Here is a 13,503-nt window from a genome sequence, read left to right as displayed (position 1 = left end):
AAAAAACAGATTTTAATAAATAAAAATATATTGTATTTTATTTTTTACTTTATTTTTACTATCTACTATCTATTTTATTTTTCTCATTAAAATATTAAAAAATGAAAAAGAATCTATGATTAAGAAAAATAATAATTAGAGAAATAACAACGATTAAAAGAATAAGAATATGAAAAAAAAAAAAGAAAATATCTATCAACAAATGAAATCGATAACAATCCAGTGTTTCTTACTTTTATAATGTTTAAGATAAGCATTTACATCTGTTCGTACATCTATTTCGCTTAAAATACTTATGACATTCGAGAAGAGTCATTCGTAGAAAGAAAATCGGATGGAGATCGTGATGACGTGGTAACTGATGAAGAGAAGCACGCTGGTGGTGATGGTCGTCCAGGAAGTAGGTGCGTCGAACGTAGTTCCTACTTTCGAGGCCGAGACGGTTGTAATAGCAATCGGCATTGTCGTGGTTATTGTATCGTCGCGTTCAAGAGAGAGACAACAGAGATAAGAGAGATAGGTGAAGGAAGACAGAAAGAGAGCAAAGTTGTTCGTAATCTGTGGGATAGGACGAAGAAGCAGCGAGGCATGTCCGAAGGAAAGGAAGCTCCACGGACCTCAGTTCCGCTCGTTCTCCTCTTCCTCCATCTCTCGCCGGTTCCCAACCTTTCTGAGGTTTCTTCTTTGGAAATCTAGGTGTATATATCAGCCTTATCCTCTGTTTTAAAAGGACTATTTTTCATTTTGTTTAGTGTCAACGTATTAAAATATTTTAAGAAGTATGATATTTTTTCAAAAAGATTTGTATATATTGAATTTCAATCGTATATTTGGTAAATTTTTGAAGATAAAGTAAATTTACATAATTTTAATAACTATGTAAATATTACTTATATTTATTAAAAATATAAGATATTTGTAATTTTAATATTATTATTTAATCATTTATAAATTATTTAATTAATATTATTTTAATATTATTATTTTATCATGATATGATTTTTTTTATTGTCTCGTGTTTACAAGCTAGATTAATCTTATCGTTTGTTTTAAAAAAGAGGTTTTAGAAAAATCTTTAGAATGATGTAAAAAAATTAATTTACTAGGTAAATATCATCTATATTTAGAAATATAAAATATTTATAAGATATTTTACTAATTATTTGTAAAATATTATTTTAACTCTCAATGATTTTTTCTTTTTTCTCTTGTTTATAAATTAGATTAATTTTATCTTATGTTTTACAAGAAAAAAAGAAAAATCCAAACAAATTGCTTGTATTTTTTTTTTTATATAATGTATATCACTTTATTATATAATATTAATAATTCATAAATTTTACTATTCTAAATAAAACTATTCTAATGAATAAAAATTTTTCACATTATTTCATAATTATAACATTCTAGATAAATTTAGAATAAGTAAGAGAGAATTATTATTTTTTCTCTTATACAATACATCGATTACATTGATTATTTTATAATTAAATTTATTTATAGTACTATTTAAATCGTAGAAAAATATAACAATTATTTATCATATACACAAATTGATTTTATTTTTAATCTTTTGTCAAATATTTTCCAATTTGAAATAAAACGATTATCATTATTAATATTTTTGTTTTATTTATAAAATTTACAAAATTTATTTTATTGCGAAACGACGATATTCCATATTATATGACAAGTCAATAAAATTTGTGCCTCTTACACGTTAATTTGGTGTGCCGTCGTATTTATATCGATTCTTGCAAGAACATGTTACGGAGGAACTCGAATTCCTAACGTCTATCCTTGTGTCTAGAAACGCGTCTATGCGAGGTCGACTCTATTTTCGCTCGGGTATCCGTCAGCTCGACCTCTTCCTCTGATTCCGAGGAAATCCTATGCCCGACTTTCTTCCTCGCTTACTCGTATGAAATTTCGGCCGATTGCCAACAAACTCCGTAACGAATTTCAAATTTCTACTTCGAATAAAGAGATCTTCAATCCTGCTTTAATCTTCATTTTATCTATTATTTACTATCAAACAATACTCTCAAGAGAATAACGAAAGTTTTATTGATCAAAAATAAAATTTAAAAAATATTTAATAAACAAATAAATTTTTGGATGATTGAAAAAAAGCAATGAAAATAGCGTATTAATTCTTATAGATCGAGATGAGGGAAAAACACAAGTTTGAAACGAGTTCCGAGTTAAAAGTACCGGTTGGAACGGTACGGTATTACGTATTATCTATAAGTTGGATATCTCTGTGTATGCATAGCTTTTCACGTGGCTTGGGAACACACAACGAGCCCGTTAGAGACACGCAACCAATACCGATGTGTTGATTTACACCACCAACTTTTGCACGACTCGATACTCTTCGATAGTTTACAGTTTAGGCCGCTAAAATCATTACGTTACATCCGCGATCACGTATCATGGAATTGTGGCGGTGTCACGTATGCATCAGAGAAACACGGTATAACTTAAAATCCTAGAATCCTCTTGCACAATAATCTAATAATATTAAGTATATTATTAAATATAAATATATAAATATAATTGACAAGCTGCAACTTATAGCTTACAAATTATAAGTAATAGTGTATTTTTTAGAATTTTCTGTTTTTTATATATCAAATATATAAAATAATGAAATGACATAAAATTTGTTTAATTAATATTTCTAAAATCTCATTCATTTTATTACTATTTTTCTTTAAGAAATATAAGAAATTATTATTATTCATAATAGTTATAAATTACAATATATTTTATAATATTTCACTAATGATATCAGCCTTGTAATTGGTGCAAAGTGACCCAGATGTTATTCGCGTATTATTTGAAAATCAGCATGTATACGGAACAATCATATGTACCTATGGTAAAACTGTATGCATTAGTGGATAACGATGGTTCCATGATTGTCCATTTGAGCGGTTGTGCGATGTAAGAGTCGAAAGGCTAAGGCGCATACGTAATGCGTATCTAGAAGCGTGGGAGCCATGCTCGAACGGCTTCCTCTCACGGCACTGCCACGCTTTATCTTGCGTTTATAAATAAGCCAACATCTCTCTCTCTTTCTCATGCGCGCGCACCTTCTTTCCTACTTGCTCTTTCTACCTGTCCTTTTTGTCCATCTATTTCTTTCTGTCTTTCTCTCTCTCACCGTCTATCGCTGTTTCGCTCTATTCTCTATCTCTCTTCGTCCAGTTTTCTGTCTTCTACGGCTCGAACAACTCGAACGGGCGACTCGACTAGAAGGAGGTGCGCTCTTCAGTTCCGGCTTCCAGCCACCCGAGTCTATTAATACTCGATTCTAGTCTCTAGTTTGCTTCCCCCACTTCTCACCTTCTACACCCTTCCATCTCTCACCGCTTCACCACTCTATCATGACTCTTTGTCTCAACCTGTTCGCCCATATTGTTGATGTATGTAAGTACCAGTCCAAGTCTGTTATCTACGCAACCGAAATCTTACGAAAATAAGTATGAGTACAGGGACAAAGAGTTTCTCGGGAATACGAAGAATATTGTACGAGTTTTCGAACAAGTTTATCGTTCGATTTTCTTTATCGAATTGATTAACGATGCTTAATCCGTTCGGACACGAGAAACACGATAATGAAACACTTCCGATCAGACAAAGATACTTAACGTTTTGTGAGATAATCTCCTATCTAAGCTGAATCATTAAACTATTCTAACAATAAATACTTCGTATCACGTGTACAATTGTTGCGAAAAATATATCATATAGTTAATTACGATTAAAATCTTAGGCTTAATCTTGAACATTATTTATAAAAAATATTATTCATTATATTTTCTTACTATTATTTCTTACTATTATATTTTCTAAAATTTGAAAAAAAATCTATTAATAATCGGAAGAAAAATATTGAAAAATATACAAAATAGTGGAAAATATTTTTTTTTCATAATATGTCATATTTCAAATTATCATATTTAAATTATAAAAAAATATTGTAATTAAAGAAATTAACGATAATATGAATATTTATTACATGTTTATTTCTGCTGTTTTGTAAATTTTTATTCACACGTATATAATTATAAATATTTTTCCTTTATATTTGATGATGAATATTTTCAAAAGATTTATATTTTTTTTCTAGCATTTTAATTGTAATTGATCATACGAATATTTTCTTATACGAACATTTTAACTTTGTTTTTACAAAGTTGTTTTATATTATGCAATATTTAATTGATTATCTCTTTAAAATCTGTATTTACTTACAATATGATATATTTTTATCATTTGGAATATTGAAATATTATTTTGAAATATTTTTTAATTAATCTAATAAATCAATGAATGAAATAATGATGATAATGAAAATTAAATAAATTTGAAACTAGTATGTGTCATTTTTTACTCAGTCAACGTGCTTCTTAATCTTATAATAATCTGAGAATTAAATAAGTGACTTGCAAATCTTTTATATAATCTTTTATTATAAGATATTACGATGAATCATCATTATCAGAATTATAATATCCAAAATGTTCCAAAATGAAAATATAATATTCAAAGTAAAAATTTTATACAAACTATAAATAATATGTATAAACTACATATTGTATTAAGAACATTCTCTGTTGAGACTATATCTGAATGATGATATCTATATTTAAGATGATGTAGAAAATAGGCAAAATTTGTTTGTTTCATTTTGCGATTAGAAATAATTATCGATTGATATCAATAAATAATTAAAAGACTTTCCATGAATCGGTTAATCATCAGTTAACGTGAATGATTATTTGGTATTTCCTTATACAAATAATTCTAATGTGACAATATGAAATGGATAACATGACAATATAAAATAACTTGTTTTCAAGAATGATTATCTTTTTGACATTGTTTACATTGATTACGAATAATTAATTAATTAAAATAGTTGAAAGGTTAAATTTAGACATTAATTAAAAATGTTAATTTATAATTTTGATTTAAACATTTATAAACATTTTGACACTTGGATATGGAGGAAATAATGTAAATAGATACTATTAATTATTACAATCTGATCAAATTATCAATTGATGCACGAAGGCAACGAATTTGTGATAAAAAGATAGATAACAATTTGTCAGAAAATGCGATATTTTTTATTACAGAAAAGAAAATATAAGATCTGATATATTTAAAATTATATATATTTGAAATATTATTCCAAATAATTTATTTGAATAATTATTTCGAATAATTATAAATTAATAATTTCATTTTATAAATAACAATTACAAATATTCAAATAATATCATTTAAAGTAAAATAGTCCAGCAAATAAAAAATAAACGTTTTATTTCAATAAGAATTTTCGATAAGTCCTAAGCGACACAATGATCTATCAATTGGAGGAATGCGTTTTTGTCACACATGATGGAAGTGCGTGATGTTCGCACGATTATCGGCAAGACACGGAATCCGTGTCGACGCAAAGCGGAATCCGCGTGGCCGAGGAATGCACTCAATTATGCAGGACACTCGAATCACGAAGCGAAGATATTCTAGTCGCGTGTCCGCAACCAAATCGGTTTCGATCGATTGCGGCTATTGCGAGAATTATCACTCTCCCTCCGCTTCTTCAACCACCGAACTGACTGACGAAGAGTTGCTTGCAAATCAATTAATTTATAATATCCAATTAGAAAATTTTTATCGTTCCATGTTTATAATGAAAATTGTAATTTAGAATTAATTTTTAAATTAGGATAGTTTTCGTTTGAAATGAAAATAATAAATGGAATTAAATTATTAGATTTATTTTAGATGTTTGTAAACAGATTTTAAAATTAAAATTGTTTGAGAAATAGATTATTTTCAAATGATATTTAATGTTTGGTTATTTCAAATGGTAATAGAAAATTAGAGATAAGAAATATGTAATAAAACTCTTTGTATATTAAGCAATCTCAGATAATTGTGTTTGACATAAAAGATAAAAATATTTACATAAAATTATTTCCTCGATTATGTTAGATACAAATTAAACAATAGAAGTTAAAAGAATAACTGGAACTAATTGTTAGAAATTAAAATAATAGAAAAATTTATTAATATAATTTGAATTATATTTAAAATAATAATTTGTCATTATATTAGTCAAAATAATATTTAAAACAATTATTTAATTTGATGAAAATAATAAGTATTTCGATTATATACATATATATTTTTCAATAAAAATTTAAAAATATTTAATTGAAATATATATTTATTTTTCTTTATTAAACATGCAATACAATATAATATTATTTTCATGAAATATAACATTATTAATTGCAATTGCATATTATTGAATTCAATATAACATTATTTTCATGAAATTCTGTCCATCTAGCGATTGGAATTATATTTTAATATTTGTATTTACACGTCATAAAGTGAATGAAAGATATATAATATTCACGTATATTTATTCTTTAATTGAAAAATTAAGTGAAAAGTTTTTTGAGTATTTAAATTTTTTATGTTTATTTCTATACTTTTTTTAAATAATTATTTTTATTCCATTCATTAATATAATTATTACTATTATAAAATAAAAATATTATTTTGTTTCAATGAAATTATTTCCAATATTTTTTGTTTAAAATATGTTCAGTGTTACATATATAATGAGAAATTAAAATGCAAAATAAAAAATATAAGAAAGAATAATAAAAAAATAATACTATCACAGAAAAATATATACTTTTATATTTTCATAAAATCAAACAATAAATATCTAAATACCAAGCAAAATAATAAATATTAAAATAATTTATTTATTATTATTTAAATAATATTATTTAAAATAAACAATATGAATAAAAGTAAAATAAAAATATTATTTCAATAATTATTTAAATAAAAGTTTATTTCAATATTAATTTTATTATTATTTTTAAACAACTATATTAAAATAAATTTATAAAAATCTTTCAGAATTTTTTTAAAATAATTTTAAAATACATGTCTCAATATAAAATTATTTTTTTATATTTTTATATAATTTTAAATGACGAATTAAATTCTGATTGTTCATTTTTAAAAAAAAAAATCAACATTTATTCAAATAGAAAAGTTAAATGTTGAAAAATATTAACTTCTGTGAAGTAATATCAATATTCATAATTGAATGGATGTCTAATAAAAAAGGAAATATGTTAAAAAATTTTTTGAAGTGAATTTTTCAAAAGAAACAAGGAAGAATTTTTTCAAACAAATTTACTATGATACAGAAAATATTTTAACAATAGTTTATATTCGACAATTATATTAAAAATAAAAAAGATGTGAAATAAAAACATATATCATCAAAATCCTTATCAAACTCTTCAATTATTTACTTTCATTAAAAAAAATTTATTTTTATTGTGATAAATTGATAAATCTAAGTATCACAAAAAATTTTGTATTTATTTGTAATCAGTAAATTAATTTTTTCTTATTGGATTATTATTTATTTCTTAAAGAAATAAATAAAAAAAGAATACACGTTACACCACTGTTATATCGTAACAATAAATACTTTTACATTTTACATTTTTCTAAATTTTAATTATCATCCACTATCATTATCAGTATTAGATATACACACACACACACACACACACACATATATATATATATATACATTCAACTTCCTTATACCAAAATGACGAAAAATGGCAAAAGGATGTAGAAGATAGGAAGGATAACCGAGGAGAGGAAAGTTTAGCAATGCACGTTGATGTTGGCGCAATCGAGGAATTCCTCCTGTCAGTCGAAGGAAGGAAATTGCGTTGCCCAATTAGAAATCGCGGGAGACCGCAGAAAGAAAGGCTAAGAGAGAGCGAGCAAGCCATGAGAAAGATGGAATGAGCAAAGTAGAGGGAGAGTGAGAAAAAGAGAGGGAAAAAGGTTTCGAAACATCATACATACTAAGTTGCCACGTTTGTACGATTATCCAATTCGGATTTACCTTTTGCTTATTTAAATGCATACGCACGCGCGTGGACATTTTCTCAATTTCATTACCTATACCAACTCTTGTTTGAATAGCTGTATCTTTTATATGAAATTTCCATCAATTGATATCTAATGATAAAAATTAATCGCAATTGTTTCAGTATTTATTTCGAAATAATTATTAAATGCACACTTGTATGTATATATATATATATACAAATAATCGAATTTATTGATTATAAGCATTAGAATTATTTGGAAGTTATGCAGAAAAAAATATATAAATGTAGAATTAATATCTTTCTTCAAAATATCTGTCGAGTTAAGTCGTGATATTTTTATCATTTCGAGGATAAAAGTATAAATTATTTATCACGTGAGATATGAGGAAACAATGATATTTGCATATCATTATGTTATTAATACATGTTATTAATATTCAATATATGTACATATTATTAATATTCAATATTTTGGAATTTTCTTTGCATAATTTTTTATATAAAATTATATTATTTTTAAAGTTTTAAATGAAAATGAAAATGATTTGAGTTCATAAATTTATATTTACGTGTTAAAAGGGTAAGTGAACTTTGTGATCAAACAATAAAATATAATATTTCATTTCATGTATTTCAAAATTGTACTTTTTTATATATATCTAAAAAAAATATATTATATATTCTTTATAAATATAGTGTATATATAATATATATAGTAGTATATATATATATATATATAAATGACACCTGTTGATCATGTTTAATAAAAAGAATGGATTATATTTTTTAAAATATATAATTATTTTTCATAACTGAAAAAGTTTCCATATTGTAAAATTGAAAAAAGAAACATCAAGTTTCGCTATCTGAACACATAACTAAAAAATAATTCAAATTATCAATTTTACTTTAAACATTTTTATATAATTTTAATTTCAATTATAAAAAATAATCTTTCTAGATAATCTACAATTTGAATAAACATTTAACAAAAGAAAAAAAATTATGTATAATTAAAATAATTAATTTCTTGCTCGAATTAATTATTAAAATTTAATTTTTTTAATATATTAAATAAATGATATGAAACAAATATAAAAGTTTACAATTATTATTTCCTTTGTTTTATTAATAAAAGATATATTAATCATTTTTAAGATCATATAAGATTTTTACTAATGTTTTCTTTTATTATACATTATTAAAATTAAATATCATGAAAAAAAATGAGAAATATTTAATCTTTTTCTCAATATTATAATATTAAAATATCTTTTTTCTAAAAGTAAAATTTAAAATTTTATATGCTTTGCTTCAAACGTTTTCAAATTTTGGAAATCATAGAATTGATTTATTTTTATTTGATATCTATCTATCTATATATATATATTTTTGTTATTGATTTATAGTCCAAATTTATAATTTTTTTAACTAAAAAATTATTAAAATTGGGAATTAAATTAAATTGAAAATTTTAGGCATTTTATTAGCATGAGAGTTAACGAAAAAAATGAATAATATTTTGAAATAATTGAATGAATTCTACAATTCTTTTTCTCTTTCGTTTCATTCAAAGGTTCTTCTTTCTCTCTTTGTGTTTTTAAGGAATTACATTACTCTATCATCGTTTAATTTTCTATCATAATCCAGTATAAACGGTTGAAAACGCAAAGAAGAATAATTAAAGAAGAAGGAAAATAAAAGAAAAGATCAAAATTGAAAGAAATTTTGCAAGAGATAACTAAAATCACATAAATTTTACACCTTACACGAATTCAACTAAATTATATTATCAGAACTAATAATAATTCTGTTTTATATTAAATATATAATCCATGATAATAATAGATGGAGCAATTTTTTTTATTAGTGAAATATCGTTTCGAGAATATAAAATTAATCCTTAATATTTCAATATTTTTTTTGTTTCTTTAAATATAATGGTAGAGCAAAAATTTTAAACTACAAAATATTCATTGTTTTAATGCTCTATTAACTTTTATAAAAAATATTTCCAAACGAAATTGTATAAACAGAACATAAAAAAAAAAATAATTCTTAAACAAATTTTAAGATTAATTTCATGTGTTCGAAAAAATTTTCTATCGTTTAAAAAATAAAATGTTAATAAATTTATATATAACTCATATTTCAAATAAACAGAAATATTCATTAAAATCAGATTTTTCGAAACAGATAAATTTCATTGTAAACATATGAACGCATTTTTCATTGTAAGTGTAAGTGAAAAGGATAGAAAAAATGAAGAAACTGAGAAAAAGATATTAGAAATGAGATAATAAATAATAATTAACGAATCGAAAAAAAAATAAACAAGAGAATAGATGGCAAACACGTAAAAAAAGAGGTGTGCGAAAAAGGTGAAGAATGGAAATAATTGACATAAACAAAGCATGAAACACATGAAGAGGGAAATAAGAGAGAGAAGGAGAGGAAAGAAGTGGCAGAAAAAGAGGAGAAGGGGCAGAGGAGGGGATCGACGTCATTTCAGTCGTCCTCCCGGATGTGCAACATCATTACACGGCATTCTTCGAGGCTGCAAGATCTCCCTTTCTTTCTTCCTTCGGTCGATGCGTTGACGTAACCGCGACAAAGCAAATTCCTCTTCCCAAGACGTGAAACATATTCTGGTTCGATTTCGATTACTCTGAACGATAATTTTAATAACCAAGCGAATTTTCAAAATTATTGATTGTTATTTGCACGTTACTCGACTTTTTACATTTGTAGATAAATTTTTTTTTGTTTATATAGTTGATTGTTTACGTATTCATCACATGCAAATAATTTAATAAGTTTTTGTTTAATAATATTTATTTTCAATAAATAAAGTTTCTTAGTGAAAATAATTTTGGATGAAGAAAATTGGATTAAATTTAAAAAATTAAATAAAAATTAATATAATTAAAGTAAAATTAGATTTAATTAATTAAAGAAAATTATAAAATATCAATTTATAATATTATAATATATTTATAATTTATAAAAGAAAATAATAGTAATTAATAATATAATAAAAAATAAAGATTAAATAGTTAAAAGTTAAGTTCAAAAATTAATATATGTCAATTTTTTAAATATTGAATCTGGGAGAGAAGAGCAATTTTTTTTAATTGTTTTGTAGTTAAAATAATAAAATTAATTTAATTTAAGTCAACAATTCAAATTAATATTTAAATTCATTATTTTATAATATCTCTGCTTTCGAACTTCGACTTTACAAATCGAAATTTACCTCTATAAGTTAAATTTTTATCACCGATGCTTTTTACAATTCAAAGTATATACTTAATTATGTGTCAGTAACCGACCATTCGATACTTTCTCCTTCTTTTCAATTAAAATTGCCTTAGTTAAAAAATTGCTTTCAGTTAAAATTGCGAATGTCCGAAAACAAAAGACGACACTTATAGATTTCTCTTTCTTCGAGTACTCATCAATTGGAAAAATATTATTTCCCATACAAAGTCTTTATATGCCAAGTTTCGTTTATTAAATCTCTCTTATTGAAATCTACCTCCATAACTCGAAGATTTTAGTTCTTTCGTTGAAATTCGAATTATCAAGATTCTTTTGTATTTTAAATATTCAAACTGCAAAATGAAATGATGTTGTATCAAAAATTAAAAAATCATTCTATAAATGTAATATAAATATTATGTTAAATAATTAATTTTTATCTAATGTTATAAATTATTTATAAGTTATATATTTATATATATTAAGTTATAAATGATTCTTTTTAAATATGACACAGAGTTAAGGGTAATGTTATTGGTCCAGCCGGATTTTCCGGGGGTTGTCAGACAACAAAAAGGTTCCCGAGGAGGCGTAACATTAATCATGGGACAGGTATGTGCGAGGACTCGAGGTCGAAATCTTTTTTTTTTTTCTGAAAGAACGATGATCCACAATGGAATCCTCCCTGCTTACGTTTACATCTGATCGATCGAAGAAAGAATCTTCCTGAAAAGTTACCGGCTCCTTTCTACCCACCTTGGGAATCTATTAGATCTTGGACTCGAATTCCAAGGAATCTTGTTCCAGAAGAACCACCGACACAATATTTTTCGAAAGAAAAGTTTCAATGCCCAAGCATCGGATTTGTCTCTTATATTCGTGTCAAAATTTTTTCTGAAATGTTTTTTTTTAGCTGTTGACACCACGAAAACAGCTGTTATATATATATGTACATACGTTTTCTCTCTTTTCTTTTAACCGATCTTTTCTATCGATTATCAGTAAAATTGTTTCTTGCCATTTACATTTAAATAATAAACATAATTTAATGTAGAAAATGATTTCAAGTAATCAAACAATTAACAATAAATTATTTTCTCGCAATAAGTGAGATATCAGAATATGGAATTTTTGAATGTAATGTACAGAGTTGACTGATTCGATTGACAAATCATTCGACATTTCCGTCTTCTCTTTCTCTCTTCTTTCTGTAAGATCCTTTCGAAAGGAAAAAAGAAGAAAGAAGAAAAAGATCGAACATAAGAATCGATGGTACTCATAAGCCAGCCAGGATATAACAGGTAAAACAGGTTTGTGGGCGTCCAGAAACGTGGGCTACCTGCATCGTTTCTCGAAGGGGTCCTTCTTCAAACTTCTGCCTGCTGATTCTTGCGGAAGAAAACGGAAGAAAGGGGAGAAACGCGGCACCTATGCACCTGTTCGTTAAGTAACAACGATTAACGTCTCTAAACAGCCGGTCCGTGATTTTATCTTTAAAGAAATTGTGACGTACCGAGAAATCTTAACTTTTCGTGAAATCATCCTCAAAACCGCATCATAATAATTTTGAAGAAATAAATGATTTATAAAAAAAAAAAAATTTTCTTGTTGAAAAAAATATATGAATTTTTTGTTAATAAAGATTTCGTTCTTTTAAGTTCAATTTTAACTGATGTAAATTTAAATTTAGTTCATAATTTAAATTTGATTAAATTTAAATTTAATTAATAAATTTCATTAAACTTAAATTTAATTAAATTCAATTTAGTTCAATTTTATTAATGATTTAAATTCAATTAATTAATTTTAATATAATTATATTATTTTTAATAATATAAATTTACTTAAATATAATTCATAAGAATAATACAATACATGCTTAAATTTAATATAGATCGTATAAGTGAATATATTTAAACGAATGTAATGTTTAAATAATAATTCTTACAAAGATCAGAAAATAAGAATTCGGTTAACAATCGAAAGAAAAAAAAGAAAGATTATATTTTTAGAGGTCGTTGAAATATCGACTTCTTATCTCTTATCAGCTTATCAGAATTATTTGACGTGATTACTCTTCGTTAGATTCGGTAATCTTTGTCAAACCAACGATGCCTCTCTGACTATGAAACTTCTTTGATTATGAAAATTCTTTCGGTTAAAACTAAATCGAATTCTGTTCTGTTAACTTAATTAATTCTTTTGATTTAATTGATTCAATCATTTTTTCTTTTTGATATTGATAAATTCTTGTACTTTAAATTATTTTAAA

The 13,503-nt window shown here is 24.8% G+C and overlaps 1 long non-coding RNA gene across 1 annotated transcript; it reads left to right on the top strand.

The window, feature by feature from the left end:
• The first annotated feature begins 1,618 nt into the window (after positions 1-1,618).
• LOC147656470 (uncharacterized) lies at positions 1,619-6,237 on the top strand. The gene is made up of 2 exons (XR_015294389.1): positions 1,619-3,435; positions 5,394-6,237. It is a non-coding gene; the product is annotated as an uncharacterized LOC147656470 (long non-coding RNA).
• Positions 6,238-13,503: the final 7,266 nt, after the last annotated feature.

This window comes from Apis florea, unplaced genomic scaffold, assembly GCF_048593485.1.
Source record: "Apis florea isolate Af1SG1 unplaced genomic scaffold, ASM4859348v1 contig_3758_pilon, whole genome shotgun sequence".
Classification (NCBI taxonomy): Eukaryota; Metazoa; Arthropoda; class Insecta; order Hymenoptera; family Apidae; genus Apis; species Apis florea.
Note: the sequence above shows the minus strand (reverse complement) of the source record. Positions and strands in the feature narration are given on the sequence as shown.